The 18,007-nt window shown below is 43.3% G+C and overlaps 1 protein-coding gene across 15 annotated transcripts in view; it reads left to right on the forward strand.

Moving 5' to 3' along the window:
* ARHGAP26 (Rho GTPase activating protein 26) overlaps positions 1 to 18,007 on the forward strand; it is a 418,456-nt gene that overhangs the window by 36,068 nt on the left and 364,381 nt on the right. The window lies entirely within an intron of this gene.

Genomic DNA, 18,007 nt, shown 5'->3' on the forward strand with positions numbered 1-18,007 from the left:
CCAGGGGCCCAGCACTTTGGATTCACCTTCCTTGTGGAGGTCTTGTGTGTGAAAAGGAAGTTGAGGATGGATTCTGTGGGCTGTGCCTATTAGCAAGGCCTCCCTGAGGCGATCCACACAGCTCTGGTGTGTCTAACATGCTTTATTTGCTGCTCCTCTGTGTACAGACGATTCTATTGATTCAGCCTTGGGAAGTCTTTGCCCTGGCTGACCTCTTCACCCCTTTTGTTGATACATGCCCAGAATCTTCAAGTTCACACCCGAGTTGCAACCCCTGGCTCCTGGGGCTGAGGATGGGATGTGAGCACCCAGGCCTGCTGCTCATGGGTGTCTGTGGGCCAGAGGGTTCTGTTGGGTCTCGTGCAGGTGGCTCCACGCCTTGCCTGCCCTTGGGAAATGGAGGCTATTTGTATGTTATCTTCATGTTGTTCTCACAGGCCGTATTTTAAAGGCTTTGCCATTTTAGTGAAGAAGGTAGGTCGAGAAATGAGAAATCCGAAGGTTATTTTCATTTTTCTTCTGTTTTTAAGTTTAAGATTGTATTTTAGAACAACATTGGACTGAACAACAGTTGTATCTCTTGTGTTTGTTAAACTTGGGCCATGATTGAGGTGGTGAAAACCCATTCATCTAACTAGTATTAGATTTTGCTTATTGGTACTGAAATACTTTTCTCCCTTCCCTATTCTTCCCTTCCATGTCTCCTCCTCCTCTCCAATTTAACACTTGCCTTAGTTTTATCTGCAAAAAACTGAAATATGGCTGGCATTTCTAAGTTTTGATAAAATGAAGTTGCCAAGGCACGAAGTAGTTTTACAGGATTTGGCCAGAATCAGACCTGGAAATCAGGTTTTTTGATGGCTAGCCCAGCTCATTTCCTTCGTACCACATTTTGGAACAGACTGGCCGTTGACAATGAGATCTGAGGACTAGGCAGAAACAGAGGCCCCTCTTAGCTGGTGGTTGAGCTGCGTCCAGTGTAGTCCATTTGTGTGGGACCAGGGTTGACCTCCAAGATGGACCAACCAGCCCCAGGAAGAAAGAAAAGTTCTTTTATCACTGTGGAGGGGACCCTGGCTCCTATGCACTGCTGCAAGTTTCTACCACTGGAAGACAGTTGCAGAGCAACTTTTCTTACCATGGATGAACTCAGAACATACGCCTTAACCTTATTTGGCACATGTCTTACTAAGCTTGTGTCCTTTTACTTGTCTAATACTCTGGCACCTTGCCCATCAGTCCGTTGGCCCTTTTTTAGGTAAGTGCCTGTATGACCGGGTCTTCTGTTTTTAAGTCATGAACCTTGACTTTTATCAAAAATTTACAACTTTTCAAAGAACTTAGTTGGATACGATTGCATGAAATGGCAGTATTAAGTTTTGTAGTGTAGACATGTTAAAATAAAACTCGATAAAATATACACTTTCAGTTTCCTTTTTGAATAGTCTTGTGTGTTTTATCAGTCTATGTTAGACATTTTTATACTCAAGTAATCTGTGTTCATTGTTGAATGTTTAAAAGATTCAGATAAGCAAAGAGAAAGAGGAAAAGAAAGGAAAAAAATTATATACTGTAAATAAAAACCCCTTGAGAGAAGCCAGGATGTGGAGGGCTTTGAACTTCTCAGAAGGAGGGGTTGAGTCAGTTGGTGTAAGTCATTATCATTCCCAGAATCATTCTTCTCTTCCTTGTTCCAGATGCTAGAGATCAAAACAGGTTTGGGTATCTGAGCATGTGCTGGAGGAAGTCAAAGTAGCATTCACCTTGCTGCATTTTCTTATGAGTCCAGATGTTTCGGGGGCTAGAAGTCCTGCTCTTAATCTACCATCTACTAGAGGTGGCTGTGAAAAGGGAAAATTGGGGGTCTCCTGTTTATACAGTTGCTAGTTCTCAAGCAGAAAGGGGGAAACAATCTTAGAGTCATACTTCTTGGCTTATTCCTTCCAGCCCTGCTGGAGCTGTCCACTTATTCACTCATTCATTCTTTAACTTAGTCATCTATCTGTCCATTCAGTATTTGATACTTGCACTTACTGAGCACCAGACAGTGATTGCATTTGGCTCTGGGAATACAGCATGAATAAGATAAATCCCTGCTCTCATGAGCTTACATTGGATTGGTACAAGTTTTGGTATTATTACTTCCCTTTCAGCTTTTCCTTCTAGGGCCAGGAAGTCCTCCTTCTGTCCTCTGGAGTTGACCAGACTCCTGGATTCTGTCTTTGGAGCTCAATTTACCTCAGACCCACAGCCAACCTGAAACTTGATCGTCCCCAACTGGGAAGGTGAGGAGAAGACTGCATTTAGCCAGCTGAGTTCTTCTCAAAATGGGACTTTACTTTTGTTTGAGAGGAGCAGGGGAGCAGATCACAGAGGGAGGGGTTCCTGGCTTTATCAGAGAGAGAAGGCCTCATTGTGTGTTGTTGTTGGAACAGGTCCCAGAGACCTCGGTACGGTTCTTTGGACAGGGCTGAGCTAAGCTACCATGCCATAAAGTAATAGCCGAAAGAATCAGTGTGGAATTTAGGGTAGTATCAAAGGGAGCTCTGTGTTACAGCTCTCTCTAGGCAAAGGGCAGGACTTCAGTCCTGTGTCAAGCCCTGTTGTTAACTTCGTCACGTATTAATGAACATGCCTTTTGTGTCTGTGTGTCTGTTTGCACTCTTTCTGTGTCTTGGTCCCTCTTAATCTCTTACCGCTTTCTCTTTAGGTCTTTCTCTCATTGTATAGTCATTTATTCAGGGATTTTGACGGAAAATTTAGAATTTAGTGTCTGTAAATTATCTTTCTTGAGCTATGGCATAGTTGGGTGGATGGGTGAGTTGCAGGGATGGAGGTGTTTGACACAGAAGTTAGAACATTCCAGGAAACCGTATTTGCCAACCTTTTGTCACTCACTTATTTCCATGATGATTTTCTGTCACATAGATGTAACACCTATTGCTTACCTATTTCTTTAAATGTGAGTACTTATTCTTTTTGAAAGGACACTCTTTGTTTTTAAAGGGCATTTCATAACTTGGTCATAAATAAAGCACCTGTATAATTTGCTCACAATAGAAGGTAACCATAAAAATCAATATGTCAACTCTAATGTTTATTTATGTGCCACCTAAAATGATTTTGTACACCACAAGCTTGCCAGCATATTCCTGGAGAGTCAGAGGAATAAATCTCCCCCCTTCTAGCAACTGGCCTTCCATCTCCCCTTCCTGCACTAAAGTGAGTCACTAAATATGACCACAGGTTGTATGTGAGCCCTCAAGGGGTGTCACAGGAATGAGGGAAGGGACCATTTTTGCTTAACCCTGTGTCCAGTCATCTGTGGCACTGGTCCCTTGATTAACTTTGCTCTGAACTCTGGGTGCAGAGTGACATTGCTGGTGCTGGGTAGCAGAAGGTGCAGATGCTGAAATGTGCAGTGGACCAAGCCATCTACACACCGGGGGATGTTTCCTGAACTCCTTTGCAGGTTTGCTCCATCCTGTGTATCAGAGCAGGGGCTGATGCCAACTGCCAGGTTCATGTCCCGAGCCTGCTCCTTCTGTGACATTGACAAGCAACTTGTTCCTTCATTTATTCAACAAATAAACGTTGTGTGCCTACTATGTGCCAGCCACTGTGTTAGGTTGTGGGATATACTAGTTAACAACCTGGTGTGTGTGCGTGTGGTGGGGAAGTGTGTTTTCGCAGAGCTTCTGGCCTTATTTTAATCTGTTTAATGGGAGTAATAATGCCTCTCCCTCCTCTGGTTATTTTGAGGTTTCAGTGAGCTGCTGTACATGAAGTGTGCTTCTTAGTTTTAGCACAGTGGCTGGCTTGGCAATTACTTAAATACTAGCTGCTTAATAATGTTGTTCAGGTGCCCAGCGTTGTATCAGGCTTTGAGCCCATTTCTGCTGTATCTTCAGCAGCACCTAACTGAAATTTTGCCTCCTTATTGCTTAGTGTTTAAGTAATTCTTAAAACCCCACAGCCTCTAGGAAACTTAGATGGCTTGGAGCCTCCTCACCTAACCATAGGACTCTAAAAAAACCCCTGGCCACCCTCTGAAATAAGCTTACTCATCACCTACCTGCCACGATTAGTTGACTTTCTCATGACCTGGATGACATTTTTGGGAAGGGATCTTTTGTCCTTTTGTTGACTGTGAAAGGCTCCCCTCTCTCCCACTTTTTCCCCCATTGTTACCTCCTTTCTTCTGTAGTATAAGAGAGGTTTGGGCAGAAATCCTTGCCCTGCAGGGCACTATTTAACACAAATTTATTACTACTTACGGGAGAAGCCCATGATACCATAGTTGGTCTAAAACAGAAGTATTGGTGCTGGGCCTTGGCACTTGTCTGTGAAGGGATTATTTTAATTCTATTCATTTCTGAAAGAACAAATTCAGTGCATCACCTCTGTAATTAACCACACAAACAAGGTTTTGTCCTGGGTCCCCTGTCCCAGTGGCAAAAGTCTCCATGACTCAAGCACTAAGTAGCCTGTCTGATAGTGACTTTTGTGCCCAGTGACCCTGCTGGATGGGCCACTGCCTCAGAAGGGAAACCCAGCTGGCCTGTACCCTGCATCAAGTGATGGGGCAGTTACTTAGAGTCTGGAGCAACTTGAACGCTGCATATTAGTGTATCTTTGTTTGCTAGGGTGACTGTTTCAAAGTACCACAGACTGGATGGTTTAAACAACAGATTTATTTTCTTCTAGTTCTTGAGGTTAGATGTTGGATATTAAGGTGTTGGCAGGATTGCTTTTTTCTGAAGCTTCTTTCCTTGGCTTGTAGATAGATGATTGTCTTCTTATTAGGATTTCACGTGGTTTTCCCTCTATTGAATTCTGGTCTGTTTTTATAAGGACACTAATTATATTGGATGAGGGCCCACCCATATAACCCGATTTTACCTTAACTACTTCTTTAAAGGCCCAGTCTCCAAATACAGTCACATTCTGAGGTACTGGGGATTGGGGCTTCAACTTATGAATTTTAGGGGGATATGGTTCACCCTGTAACAGTGTGATTCAGGAAGTCACTTCAAAGTATATTCCTTGAGTAAGCCTTGAGTTGCTCAGATGGGTCTTTGAGGGTTTTAGGAAGAACTGAAGGCAAGCCAGCTTCAGGGTCACCTCTGTAGATCCTCAGGGAGGTTGACCAGGCCTTAGTAGGTGGACAGTTTCATCCACCACAGGTAGGTAAGCTTTGATCATTTACCTTGTGTTCTGGCTACTTCCAAAAACAGTTTGATGAAGGATTGGTTGATAGGGAACATATAATATGGTCTACCAGACAAGACTCAGAACTTTGTCAAGAGTTGGGAAAACCATGGCTAGAGCTTTCCAGTAATCTGAACCACCCCCTCCCTTTCCCTTCCGGTTAGAGGTATTATAAACAGCGACTGCCTATAAGAGGGGTTTGGAGTCTGTTGACTTTGGCCGAGATGTAGCCTGAGAAGATTCATCAGTTTCTAATTCCTGTTCTCTCAGGATATTAAGTATTGCAATGAACTGGAAAACTTTTCGTTATTAAAATTGGGAGAAGAGTTGGGGTGTTTTGAGGGAGACCTGGAACAGGAAGGGAGCTGACACCAGAAGTTCGACTGCATTCATTTAGAGAATGTTTTATCTTTTTTGCATAGTCAGTGCTCAGTAGTTTAAATATATGGTACATCAGGGGCTGTTAAAAAAAAAAAAAAAGTTGGATTCCAGAAGTGCTGACATTATAGCTAGTTTGTGAGGCAGAGTAGGAGCAGTTAAGGGTTAATTAAGACTGTGGAGTACCACTGACCTGGTTCCCATCCTTGCTCTGCCTTGCTCTGCGGTGTAACAGCTGTGTGACTTTGGACCAATTATTAACCTCTCTGAGCTTCAGTTTCCTTATATACAAAATGAGAATGATTTTGGTACCTGCTTCATGATGTGTTGTGAAGATCAGGCGATAATGCCTGTAACTCCCTGAGTCAGTGCTCAACAATCATTAGCCATTTGCTAGCCTCTGTATTAGCAGTGCAGGATGATCCCCAGGCTGGCTGGTGGTTAGCTTCTAATTAAGAATAAGAAGGGATCCTGGTGGCTCAGCGGTTTGGCACCTGCCTTCAGCCCAGGGCGTGATCCTGGAGTCCCGGGATTGAGTTCCACATCGGGCTCCCTGCATGGAGCCTGCTTCTCACTCTGCCTGTGTCTCTGCCTCTCTCTCTCTCTCTGTGCGTCTCTCATGAATAAATAAAATCTTTAAAAAAAGAGTAAGAAGGGAGGGAGGAAAAAAAAAGAAAAAAAGAATAAAAAGGATTGTATTATGGAGTTACATGGGCTTGCAGGAGTTTTGTTGGGTTCCAACCTTGTTTGCTTTTCCATTTCTAGCAGGTGAACATACTTTAATTTTTTTTTTTTTCGAGAACGACACTCTGCGGGAGAATATTTCTTTTAAATGGGAAAGAAGCATTTTTTAAAATTATATTTGGTGTTCTGCTAAACAGTGAAGGTTGGTTAATTTTATTGGCTAAAAAAAAGCACGGTAATTAAGTGAGGATCAGGCATTCATATTTACTACACACATTTGTTGCGATGTCCCTGTCAACTTCTTGCATCCTTATTGTGTTTCCTTTGCATTCTCCAGTGACACTGGCTTTTTTTCTCTTGCCCATCACAGAGCCTTGGCATGGGTCCCTGGACCCATGCATTTTTTGCAACTTCCCCTTTTTACTACTCCTACTTTAGACTGATCTCAGCTTCACTCACAGCCAGAGTGGCTGGCCCTCCTGGGCCCCCTATAGGACACTGTATTTTTCCTTATGCAGCACAAAAGCTGTAGCTAACTGTCCACACAGAAAGCACCCAGTGGGGTGCCTGGCAAATGTTGGAATTCAGTTAATGTTAGTTTTCTTCCCTGTGCCAGAAATAAGGGACTCAGGTGGGGAAACAGGTGGGAGGGGAGGGAGTAGGATGAGGGTGTCAGCACAGCATTGAGGTAATGAAGCTCAGCAGGTGGCTGGAAAAGCAGGAGTGGAGATGGCAAAGGGAGAAAAATGAGTTTCACCTTCGTAGAGTTATTGTTGAAGCCAAAGGAGAGAGAAGGGATGTCTTAGTCTGTTTAGGCTTCTGTAACAGAGTACCATAGACTGGCTGGCTTAAGAAAACCAGACATTTGGGGCACCTGGGTGTCTTAGTTGATTAATCATCTGACTCTTGATTTTGGCTCAGGTCATGATCCCAGGGTTGTAGGATCAAGTCCCGTGTCAGGCTCTGTGCTCAGTGTGGAGTCTGCTTATCCCTCTTTCCTCTGCTCTCCTGCCTCAAATAAATAAAATCTTCAGAAGCAACAACAAGAAAACAGACATTTATTTCTCATGGTTCTGGAGGCTGAGTCCAAGATCCGGGTGCCAGCATGGTCAAGTTCTGGTGAGGGTTATTGTCTGGGTTGCAGACTGTTGACTTATTATATCTTTTCATGGCAAACTGCGGAAGGAGGAACAAAGCTCTCCACTGAGCTCTCTACTCTTTTAAGGGCGCTAATCCTATTGTGGGGGTTCTCCCTTCATGATTTCATGTAATCCTGATTACTTCCAAAAGTCCCCACCTCCTCATACTTTCAGGTTTGGGAATAGGTTTTCAGTATGTGAATTGTGGGGAAGACATATTTAGTCTATAGCAAGGGGTTTGGCCAGAACTTCGGGAACCATCTGCCTCTGAGGGCAAGAGGAAGAAGCAGGGAGTCAAGTGAAGAACAGAGAGTCAGAGATGCAGGGGAGGGACCCTGAGAGGATGATGCCTTGAAAGCTTTGGTTTATAAGATGGCTTTTCCTGCTGTAACATGGTAAAGGCTAAGAGGACCTTAGGCGTCCAGGCTTTTTAGCCTGCCACCTTTGTTACTCCTGCTTCCTAACTAACCATAGACTGTATCTCCAGCCCTGGGTAGACAGTAAGTGCCCATCTGTCGTAGGGTGGAGTGGACAGATTGGTGAAGCTTCGGTGCCTGGATCTGTGCCTTGCCCAGAATGGCCTCTTCATCCTTATCGAATTGAACACTTCACGCCTCGTGTAAAGATGGTGGCGAGTGGGTACGTCAGCATTGTTTCTATAGTGAAATCAGCCACAGTAGCTTTGAAAAGTTCAAGAGCCTTGTTTAAAATTCCTCTCTAGACTTTGGAGCTATTTGAAGTTTGTGGAATCAGAATTTTAGTTATAACTTTTTTTTAGATATAACTTTGAAAGGTTAGTTGTCCATTCTGAGCTTCAGGCTTTAGAAATGAGGTATGAATAGGCACACCTGAGTGAGTTGGTTAAGTGTCTGCCTTCAGCTCAGGTCATGATCCCAGGGTCCGGGGATCGAGTCCTGCATCGGGCTCCCTGCTCAGGTGGGGAGCCTGCTTTTCCCTCTCCCTCTGCCCCTTCCATTGCTTGTGCTTTCTCTCGCGTGAATAAATAAAATCTTTGGAAAAAAAAGAAATAAGATATGAATAATAGGGCTATCAGAATGGCCTCTGGGATTATAATTAAGGTTCTACTTTCTCACACTTAATGTGCCATCCAGCTTGGGAATGTGGTTTCTCTTCCAGTGTTTGTTAGGAGTTCTGATAGCACAGCTCTTGGCAGGTTTCCTTAGATTTGCCTGGTCTGGGAGCATATAGTCTCCTCCATCCTATGTGGGACCACAAATGGGAATGCCACCTACCAATTACTGCTTAAAAAAAAAACAAACTTCAGTCTGCTTTATCCTTCTGGGATCTGGACCGAAACCAGGCACCCCTGCGTTTTGTTCAGGCTGGCCAAGCCATGTCCTAGTGAGGGGACACACCTTCTCTCAGCTTCTTACCTTTACGCACCCTTATTTTCTTAGCGCTGCACCCATAGGTGTGGTATTGCTGTATGGGGTATAGGACTTGGCACAGGAGGCAGGGCTCTTGAGAGAGGTACTTTGGTGGCTGTGCCTTTTGCTGTCACTCGACGCCAACTCTAGTTGGTGTCTCTGTGCTATCTTAATATTATTTCATGAAGGTAGCATGATGGGTAGGAATTTAGACTCTGGAGTTTGGATCCTATATTTATTAGCTGTGTCATTTTGGTAGTCTCTTAATTTTTCTGAGTCTCATTTTCCGCGTGTGTAAACTTGGAAAAATAACATTACCACCTTCGTTGGGCTTTCAGGAAGAATAAATGAGATCATAATTGTGAAGAGCCTAGTTCATATGCCAGTATACTCAGTAAATGTTAGCTGTTTCTCATCATTCTTATTTGGTTCCTACCATCAGGAAGAACTCCATGCATCCTTTTTAAAATTTTTTAAAAGATTTAATTTATTCATGAGAGACAGAAAGAGAGAGAGAGGCATAGGCACAGGCAGAGGGAGAAGCAGGCTCCATGCAGGGAGCCCGACGTGGGACTCCATCCTGGGTCTCCAGGATCATGCTTTGGGCTGAAGGTGGCACTAAACTGCTCAGCCACCTGGGCTGCCTTCCATGCATCCTTATGCCATCTTCTTGTGGCACCTCTCACCGAGTGATGTGGAGGGGATCCTCATTAGAGCTCCCCTTTCCTATCCTTGTGATAAAGTTTCATCCCCACTGTAGCTCTAGATAGGCACCCAGTATGGCCCCTGGCCCTTGGCCCTTGGCCGCTGGCCTGCCTTCATCTCCACCCATTCACCTGGGCCAGGGTCATGCAACATAAGGAGTCTCAGTTTAGAAGCAATTTTGGTTGCAAGGAGCAGCTGCCTTCTCAAACTGGCTGAAGCCAAGAGGAGAAATTTGTTTCTGGGTTGCTGGGATGTCCCATGGACCTTGCGGGCAGGAAGTGCAACTGGCCTGGAACCAGAAATTGGGAAATCAGAAGCTGGGCTTTGCATACTTTTTCTCTGGGGCTGCTCGTGTCTCCTGTCACTTGCCTCCACAGATCAGCTTTCTGCTACAGCATGTACACAAGGAGAAAACAGGCCACTTCAGCCTAGTTCTTAACACTCCTCAGTTTGTCCAGCATCAATTAATAAGCTCTTCTGTGCCCTAATTACAAATTTCCCAAATGGAAGCAGATTGGCCCAGCTAGGCCACATGCCATCTCTGGTCTGTGCAGTGAGGAGCCAAGGCTGGGGGATAGGGTGGGCATTGCTAAGAACAAGCAGGTCACTGAAAGATCAGTTACCTCCAGATGTATCTTATCTCCTGGCCTTCTGGCAGGAGAGAGAAAGCCCGCTCTCTTTCTCCCTTACTCAACTCTGCCCGCTTGTTTGTAGACTGAGACTGGTAGATCAGCTGGAGTTTGGCACATAGATAGTCCCACACATCACAGGCCCCCAGTGGTTCCAGATCTTTAGATCATACACACCAGTGTTTCCTGAGGAGGGTTATAGTACAGGCGACTTGGGAGATGGTTTTAGCTGATACAATAACAAAATATTTTTGTATTTTGTATTAATAATTATTTTATTTAGAAAACTTACAACTAAGGATCAAACCCACAGTTTCACAGCTAGCTATTCCAGAATAGCTTTATATTACGTGTAAATAAAAACAAGTGTTTAAAAAAATCTTTAGTGTGGATGAGGGTGGTAGGGAAGTGAAGGTGGGATGTGAGTGAGTTGGAAAACTGGTGATTTTAGACTAGGGATTTTCACCTGAGAGCCCTAGTGAAAGACTTCAGGAGGTTTGTGAATCCTTTTGAAATTGTAGGCAAAATTTTGTGTGTGTACTTGTCTGCCTTTATTTCCTAAGGAGTAGGTCTTGGTTTAAAAATTGAGTGTGTATTGGAAATCTCTTGGAGTTATTTATTAAAACTTGGACTTTCCTTACCCCCCAAATTTTGATGTAGTGGTTGGGATGGAACCCAGGAATGTGTATTTTTCACAGACATTTAGGGGACTGTCAAAGGTAATTCTCAGACTACACTTTTGAGGAATGCTGCTTAAAGAGGTCCAGGACACTGCAGAGTTGGGAATCCAATTCTGACCCATCTCAGTGGCCTTAGGATAGTTGTACAAACTAGTAAAACTTTCTTGTGAAGAGGTTTTGAGGTCTGTGGACAGGAATTTGCTTGACATATTTATATCAAATTATTAAGGGTTTCTTAGCAGTGTGTTTTTTTTTTTTCTCTGAACAGCTGTTTTGTGTTTGTGTTTGGCCACGTTAATTTGAGATGCTAATAAAGACTAAGGTTCATGTTGAACAATACCAGCCCGGAGCTTTGGGTAACCTTAAATCCAATGGTAGAGAGAGACATGTTTGACCACAGTGGTTGTTAAAGACAATCACAGTATAATTTACCAAAGTTAAAAAAAAAAAAAAAGGAGAAAAGATAGTCTCAGATGTTTGTGAGTGGTAGTGGCAGCCACCAGCATGATCCTCAGATAGCTGGTGTGTATCTGTGCAGCAGTGGAACAGTGGGAGCTGGTTTATGCCCCAGAGATGTAGCATTAGCAATTATGCTTTTCCATTTATAAAAGAAAGGAACATTGTCTTTTATTACAAAAAATATTTATTTGAGAGAGTGAAAGTGAGTGAGCTTGCAAGGGGGGGAGGGGCAGACGGAGAGGGAGAGAGAATCTAAAGCAGACTCCACCACACTTAGCCTGGAACCCCGTGCAAGGCTCGTTCAGGGCTCCATCCCAGGACCCTGAGATCATGACCTGAGGTGAAACAAAGAGTTGGATGCTTAACTGACTGAGCTGCTCAGGTGCCCTGGAACATTTTCTTTTGAATAGTTCCTGATCTCTCAATGTTTATAAATATCATAATGAAAGTATAATAATGAAACATTTTTAAAGCAATGGCAATGTGCCACACCTGTCTTGTATGCACTTCCTTATTCTCCCAAACACTATGAAGTGGTGTCAGTTCTTAATTGCATCTTATAGGTGAGGAAACCAACTTAAAGAGTAAGTAGGTAAGAGAGCTGAGAGAGAGGGCTAGCCTTCTCTGCCTGGGCCTAGCCTAGGAATCACATTATCTGGGAAGGCAGTGCTACACAGTGGTGGGATTTGGGCAGCTTCTGCTCTGCTTAGGGCAGGAAGGATGCCAGAAAGAGGGCTATTTGGGGAAACTGTGTTTTGGAGTCAGGACAAGAGCTTCCTCATATCTTTATTGTTCTATCTGTCTATCTATCTATCTATCTATCTATCTGTCTATCTATCTAATTTCTTATTTGTTATCCCCCTTCTTGAAGGTATTATAAGTATGTTACCTAGGATTGAGGCAGGAGAGGATGAATTGCTCATGTGGCTCAGAGTGATCAAGGGCTACATCCCTCCCCACCCAGAGCCCAGCTAGCCTGATATTGGCAACAGTAATTGGTAGACAGCTAAGGCAGAGGTTCTTACCTTGGGATCCATGGACCACCTCACAGAAGTGGGGAGTTCCTTCAGTGGGTTGTGGTAGGATTTTGAAATTTTGTGTGTATGTGCATATGTCTGCAAGTGCACACATGTATTTTTCTGAGTAGTAGAGTCCTTGGCTTCTACTGTACTCTCTGAGCTGTCTGTAACCCTGAACAAATGGCCTCACTACAAGGAGAATGTTGATCCCTGGAGTTTGGCTGGCTGGTCTAGGTCCTTGCTTTTCTTTTTTCTTTTTTAAAGATTTATTCATTTATTTTAGAGAGAGGTGGGAGGGGCAGAGGGAGAGAGAGAGTCTTAAGCAGATTCTACCCTGAGTTCATGGTGCCCAATAGGGAACTCGATCTCACAACCCGGAGATCATGACCCGTGCTGAACCCAGGAGTTGGATGCTCAACCGACTGTGCCACCCAGGCACCCCTAGGTCCTTGCTCTTCAAAGTATGGTTTATGGGCCAGTAGCATCAGCATCATCTGGCAGTTTGTTACAAATGCAAAATCTTGGGTTCTCCCCTCCCATACCTACAGAATTGGAATTGGCAGTTTAATAAGATACCCAGGTGATTTATATGAACATTAAATTTTGAGAAGCTCTGGTCTGGGTAACCCACTCCACGAGGGAGTCAATTTCCAGTATCAGCTCTGTGTTAGGAGGGATTTTTATTAAGAAAAATCCTATTTCCTTAGCAAATTGTTTAGGAAATAGGATGCCTCTACATGTAATAATTCTCATCTCTGTTCTTTGCTTTTTGGGAGCTTAGCTGATTATAAATTGAATTAGATGTATATAAAGGGATTTTTTGACTTATATTGGTTAATTCACATGAACTTTTAGATAAACCATAAAATGGCATCTGACTCAACTCTTTGAGGGGAATAAAAAGTTGTAGGTGATAAACTTTTGACCTACTAAACAAATTCCATTCCCCCTAAGGAATTTCTTCTAAGAGTATCATTGTGGGTTTTAAGGGAATAATGGAATAACTTCTCAGCATGTCATGGTTATCTTGGAAAGGGCTTTGCTAATTCCCCCTTCTCACCTTTTGCCCAGAGTTGGCTCACTCTTGATCTTTCTGTTGCACTAACTTTTTGATGAATTGTCAACAATAGGCCAGTTTAGTCTTATTTTTGCCCAGAGAGTTGCCTGATGACTCATATAATTAATAAATGCAGCAGCTGGATGTCCACACATCTTTAGTGTTTTGTGATTATATGTTTTCCAGGGACATATACACTGGACTCTTCATCTCTGAAGGGAAGCCTCTCTTCGTTTTGGTGTATATTGGTCTGGCAATTCCTTCAGTTAATGCTGAACTTTAGCCCATTATTGAACATTAACTGTCTGTGGGTGTGTTGGCAAAAACAGTGTAGGGTGAATCTTAATATTTTTTATTTTAAATTCCTATGTAGGGAATGAACATAAGATATCTGATATATGTGTGTGTGTGTGTGTGTGTGTGTGTGTATATATATATATATATATATATACCCATGTCACAATTAAGATTCATTCTAAAATATGATAAGCCATTTGTACTGTTTTATTGTCCTCATCTGAAACCTTGGATGCTGTATTGGTTCCATGACTGTCTCCCCAGTGCCCTGGAGTTGTTGAAGTTTGAGCCCCACATTATTCACTGTTTATCTCTAACCTTTAGCACAGTGCCTGGCACACAGGGGACCAGTCAACAAATACTTGTTGAATGACAGAGTGGGTTAACCACTTTTACTAGTCTGTGTTCTAGCTCACAAGTGAGCCTCCATTTGTTGAAATGCTGTCATTTATTGAGTGCTTTCTGTGAGACAGGCACTGTGCTAAGCACTTTAAATACATTCTGTCATTTCTCTCAATAACGTTATGAGGCAAGTGGAATCACTATTCCCATTTTACAGGTGAGGAAATTTATCAAGTAATTTGGCCAGTGTCATTCAGCTGGTGAGGGTGGAGCAGAGGTTGGACCCCCCCCCCCCCCCCCCCAGGCCAGGAGACCTTGAAGCTGGTGTTGAATACAGGAGCATCCAGTTCTGCTCAGGTGAGGGTGCTGACCTACAGAGAATGATGGGATATTGCTTCTGGTTGGCTCTTTTCAAATGATAAACAGATGCAGATATAAGATGTTATTTTATAAATAAAGAGAGAGAAATGTCTTTCTCTCTGTAGAAGTAAAGCCCCAGACTGTTGAGTGTGTTCCCAGTCCTCCAATGTCTGTTCGTCTTAGCCTCTTGTAGGGACTCTGTGACCTTAGACCCTGCTCTTGTAGTTTGTGGAATAAGCTGTGCCACCCTGTCATTATCTGGTGTTAGGTGACAAACCAATCTCTCAAAGCATTGGTCATGAGCAAGTATTGTGATTTAAAACAAACCATGTTTCCCATCTCAAGACATAGGACTGAGAGCCTGGTTTGGAACATTTTTTTAGATTATTCTAAAAATCCACACTGTCTTTACTATGAATGTCATAGTGTGTTGACATGTATTTGACAGTAATAATTGTTTGGAACAGCTTATAGCTTGCTGACGGTTATTTAAAGGCAGTTTCTCCTTAGGTAACTTCCCTTTACCATTGCTTTGGGCAAAAGGATTTGTTACTCTGTAAGGCCAGTCCTGGCAGAATTTTCACTTTTTAATACTGGGCACACTATTTGTAACGCTGAAAAGATCTTTTCTTTCAGTGGTAGCAAAAACAATGAGTAGGTATTGTAAATCGTTTGTGGACCATTTACCTTATTTTCCTGCAGCTCTGGGCTTTGACGCCTGCATTTTGGGACAGATTCCATAGTTAGTTTCATGTCACATTTTTTAGTGGTTGTTTATGGAATTCTGCAGAGGTTTTAGTGTTTTGGGGTATTTTTAGCGGCAGTTCACTTCGCTCTCTTTTTGTGTCTTATCGGTGTATCCTGGAACAGTCCTGCCATCTAGGTTCCTGAGGGTATGTGCTGTAGCTCAGGCTGTGTTCTTGAGCACAGCTGTTAGTCCTGTATTTGGCAAAATAGCAGTATTTTAAAATCCCCAGGGAGCTAGGTGGGGCGTAGGAGGCTTAGTCTCTGAGGGTCACCCTCATCAAACGCCTCACCTTGATTTTCTTTGGCAGGATAGAGCTGGACAGTGTGTGGGCTGTGAGGCTCTGGTACCTGCTGTTTCGCTGACATCCCACAGGGCTGCAGCCCTAGCATCAGCAGCTGTATAAGCTTCAGAGTGGGTGTCCTGGCAGGAGAGCCAGACAGGTGATTTGTTAAATTATTACCCATGTGCAGCTTCTGGCCTCTGGTGCCAGGCAGCTTGGAGCTTGGCAGGATTAGGAGGAGGCTGATTACACAGGCAGCAAAGGTGGGAGGCAAGACTGCCGCTGCAACCATGCTTAACTGTTGAGACGCCCACAGAAAGTGGTCCTACAGCTGTGTCTCTGTGGGGCTCCGGAGCATGTAAGAAATGAGAGATCAAAGCACAATGTGTTTGACTATAAAAGAGTTTCCTAGGAGGCCTTACTATGAGATAGGGCATCAAGAGTGCCACTGTGAGGACTAGGCCTTAAGTAGAATACATAGGAAATTTTTTTTTTAGGAATTAGGAATCTGGCATATGTTAAATATTTATTGGGAGTCTTTTGCCCTCTGCTACTGCCAAGAGAAAAGGGAAAAAATGGCCTGGTACCCTTTACTGGGATAATTAATGAACTTGGGCCAGCTCTTTTCCCTATTCATTTATATTGATGCCCTGTCTTCTGTATTAAAGATGTGTTCTTTCCTTCCAACAAGAGCAAGAGGCATCTTCGTTTCTCCTTCAAGCTTGGGAAGTGGGCTCAGCTAAGTATTAGAGATAAAGGTGAAGAAGACCATTCTCTTCTGTGCTCTTGAGGATTATAACATAGCGTCCTTCATAGGAGTTGAATCAACTAATACATTTAAAGTGCTTATAATGCTATCTAGCACACAGTACATGCTCTATATTAGTAATAACATCTGTGTTATTAGTGTTGCTTCCATTGTCATGGAGTGAGGGGAGGTGTTCTGGAGGAAGAGGGTGGTTGGTTGTCTTTCATCCACTGGGGTAGGAGCCCAGGGTCTCACACACTGCTCCTCCTGCTGCAGGTGGATTTGGGGATGGGGATGTGGAGACTGAGAGCGAGGAGTCTGAAGGCTGTCCCTACCAGCACCGAACCTTGGATGGGGCCTGAGGTCAACAGTCACTTTCTGGAAACTGCCTGGGCATCACAGCCCAGAGCAGCATTGGCTTCTTTGATTTAATCTCTACCCTGCCCACAGGCCATTGAAAGTCCAAAGGGCCTTATTTTTCTATTGTAATTCCTTAGAGAGGGACAATAAATTCTTTTGGGGACATTCAGGACTTTTTTTTTTTTTTTTTGAGAAGCTAACTTGGTAGCACCAACTCAAGGATAAAGCAAGTAGTAGTTAGAAGCCAATATTCTAAAAAGTTCTTTCTGTCCAGAGATTCCACATCAGAGAGGAGGAAACTTTTCTCCAGCTAGAAAGTATCATTTATAGGTGTCCTTGATGGAATCACTGCTCAGAACAGAGTTTTAAAAATCTGCCTTTGACAATGTTGCTGTTTGTTCTGCAGTCAGCCAGCTTGGGATTTGTGGAATTCTGCACAGGATGCCTGTGGGTATTCAGTTTCTAGGGGCCTCTGAGAGATGATGATGATGAAGAGGGGGAGGAAGCAGAGTCTGAAGTCTTAGTTTTTGTGGTTCATTTGCTAGTTAACCCAAGGAAACTTAGTGCTAAACTCTATGTATTCACTTGTAAATTTTGGAACATCTTCCTAGCTCATAAGGCTATTAATGACCAATGAGACAATGTTGAATTTAGGGATTATTTTTAGAGGAAGGGGGTAGATACTTGGTTAATTTATATATTTGACAGGCTAAGGAATTTGGGCTTCCTCTTTCCATTATCCTTTGGGAATGGGGGCTGCTTCCTAGGTCGTATTTCCAGATAACTAAAGGTTAGCTGTCCAGGTTTCACAGCACAGTGAGTCTTGTATCCAGGTCCTAGAGGAGGTACTTTACATAATAAACTGATTAGTCCTCATCACAGTTCCATACTGTAGGTAAGATCTGTTATTCCCACTTTGCAGCATGGCAAGTTGAAGTTCAAAGACAGTAACCAAAGCTGTATGGTTTCGATCATTCATTGAAGAACCATTTATCAAATGTTCTCTGTGTGTCAGGTACCTGGGTGATCCTCCTGAGCAAACCAGACATAGATTGTCACTGGGGTGGTTGGGATCCACCCCAGGATCGTCTGGCTTCAAGGCACATGACTTATCATCGCATTGTGTTCTTTCTCACAGAAATCTGGTAGTAGAAGGGACTCATCAGCTCTGAAGCCCAGGGCAGTCCACTGTCCTTTATTCCTGTTTTCTCCAAACCCTTGTGTCTCTTACTATTTCAAATGCTAAGACTTGAAAAATTTTAAGTATTTGATGAAAACCTGGCTTAAATGTTGGGCATTTTGCTGCTTTTAAAAACAGAAGATGCTTAAGCAGAAACCAATTTTTTTCTTGATGACTCAGGGCTGTCATTATGTGCTTTATTGATGTACCATGTAATTTTGTGTCTGCCTTTCCAGGTTTTCATTTTCTTCCCCTTGTGTCAATTGTCACCTTACCTGTGGTCACTGAGATTGTCAATAACTGTCTTTCACTCCCTTTGGGTTGTTTCTAACCTTCTGTGAAT

This window comes from Canis lupus, chromosome 5 (assembly GCF_048164855.1).
Source record: "Canis lupus baileyi chromosome 5, mCanLup2.hap1, whole genome shotgun sequence".
Taxonomy (NCBI): domain Eukaryota; kingdom Metazoa; phylum Chordata; class Mammalia; order Carnivora; family Canidae; genus Canis; species Canis lupus.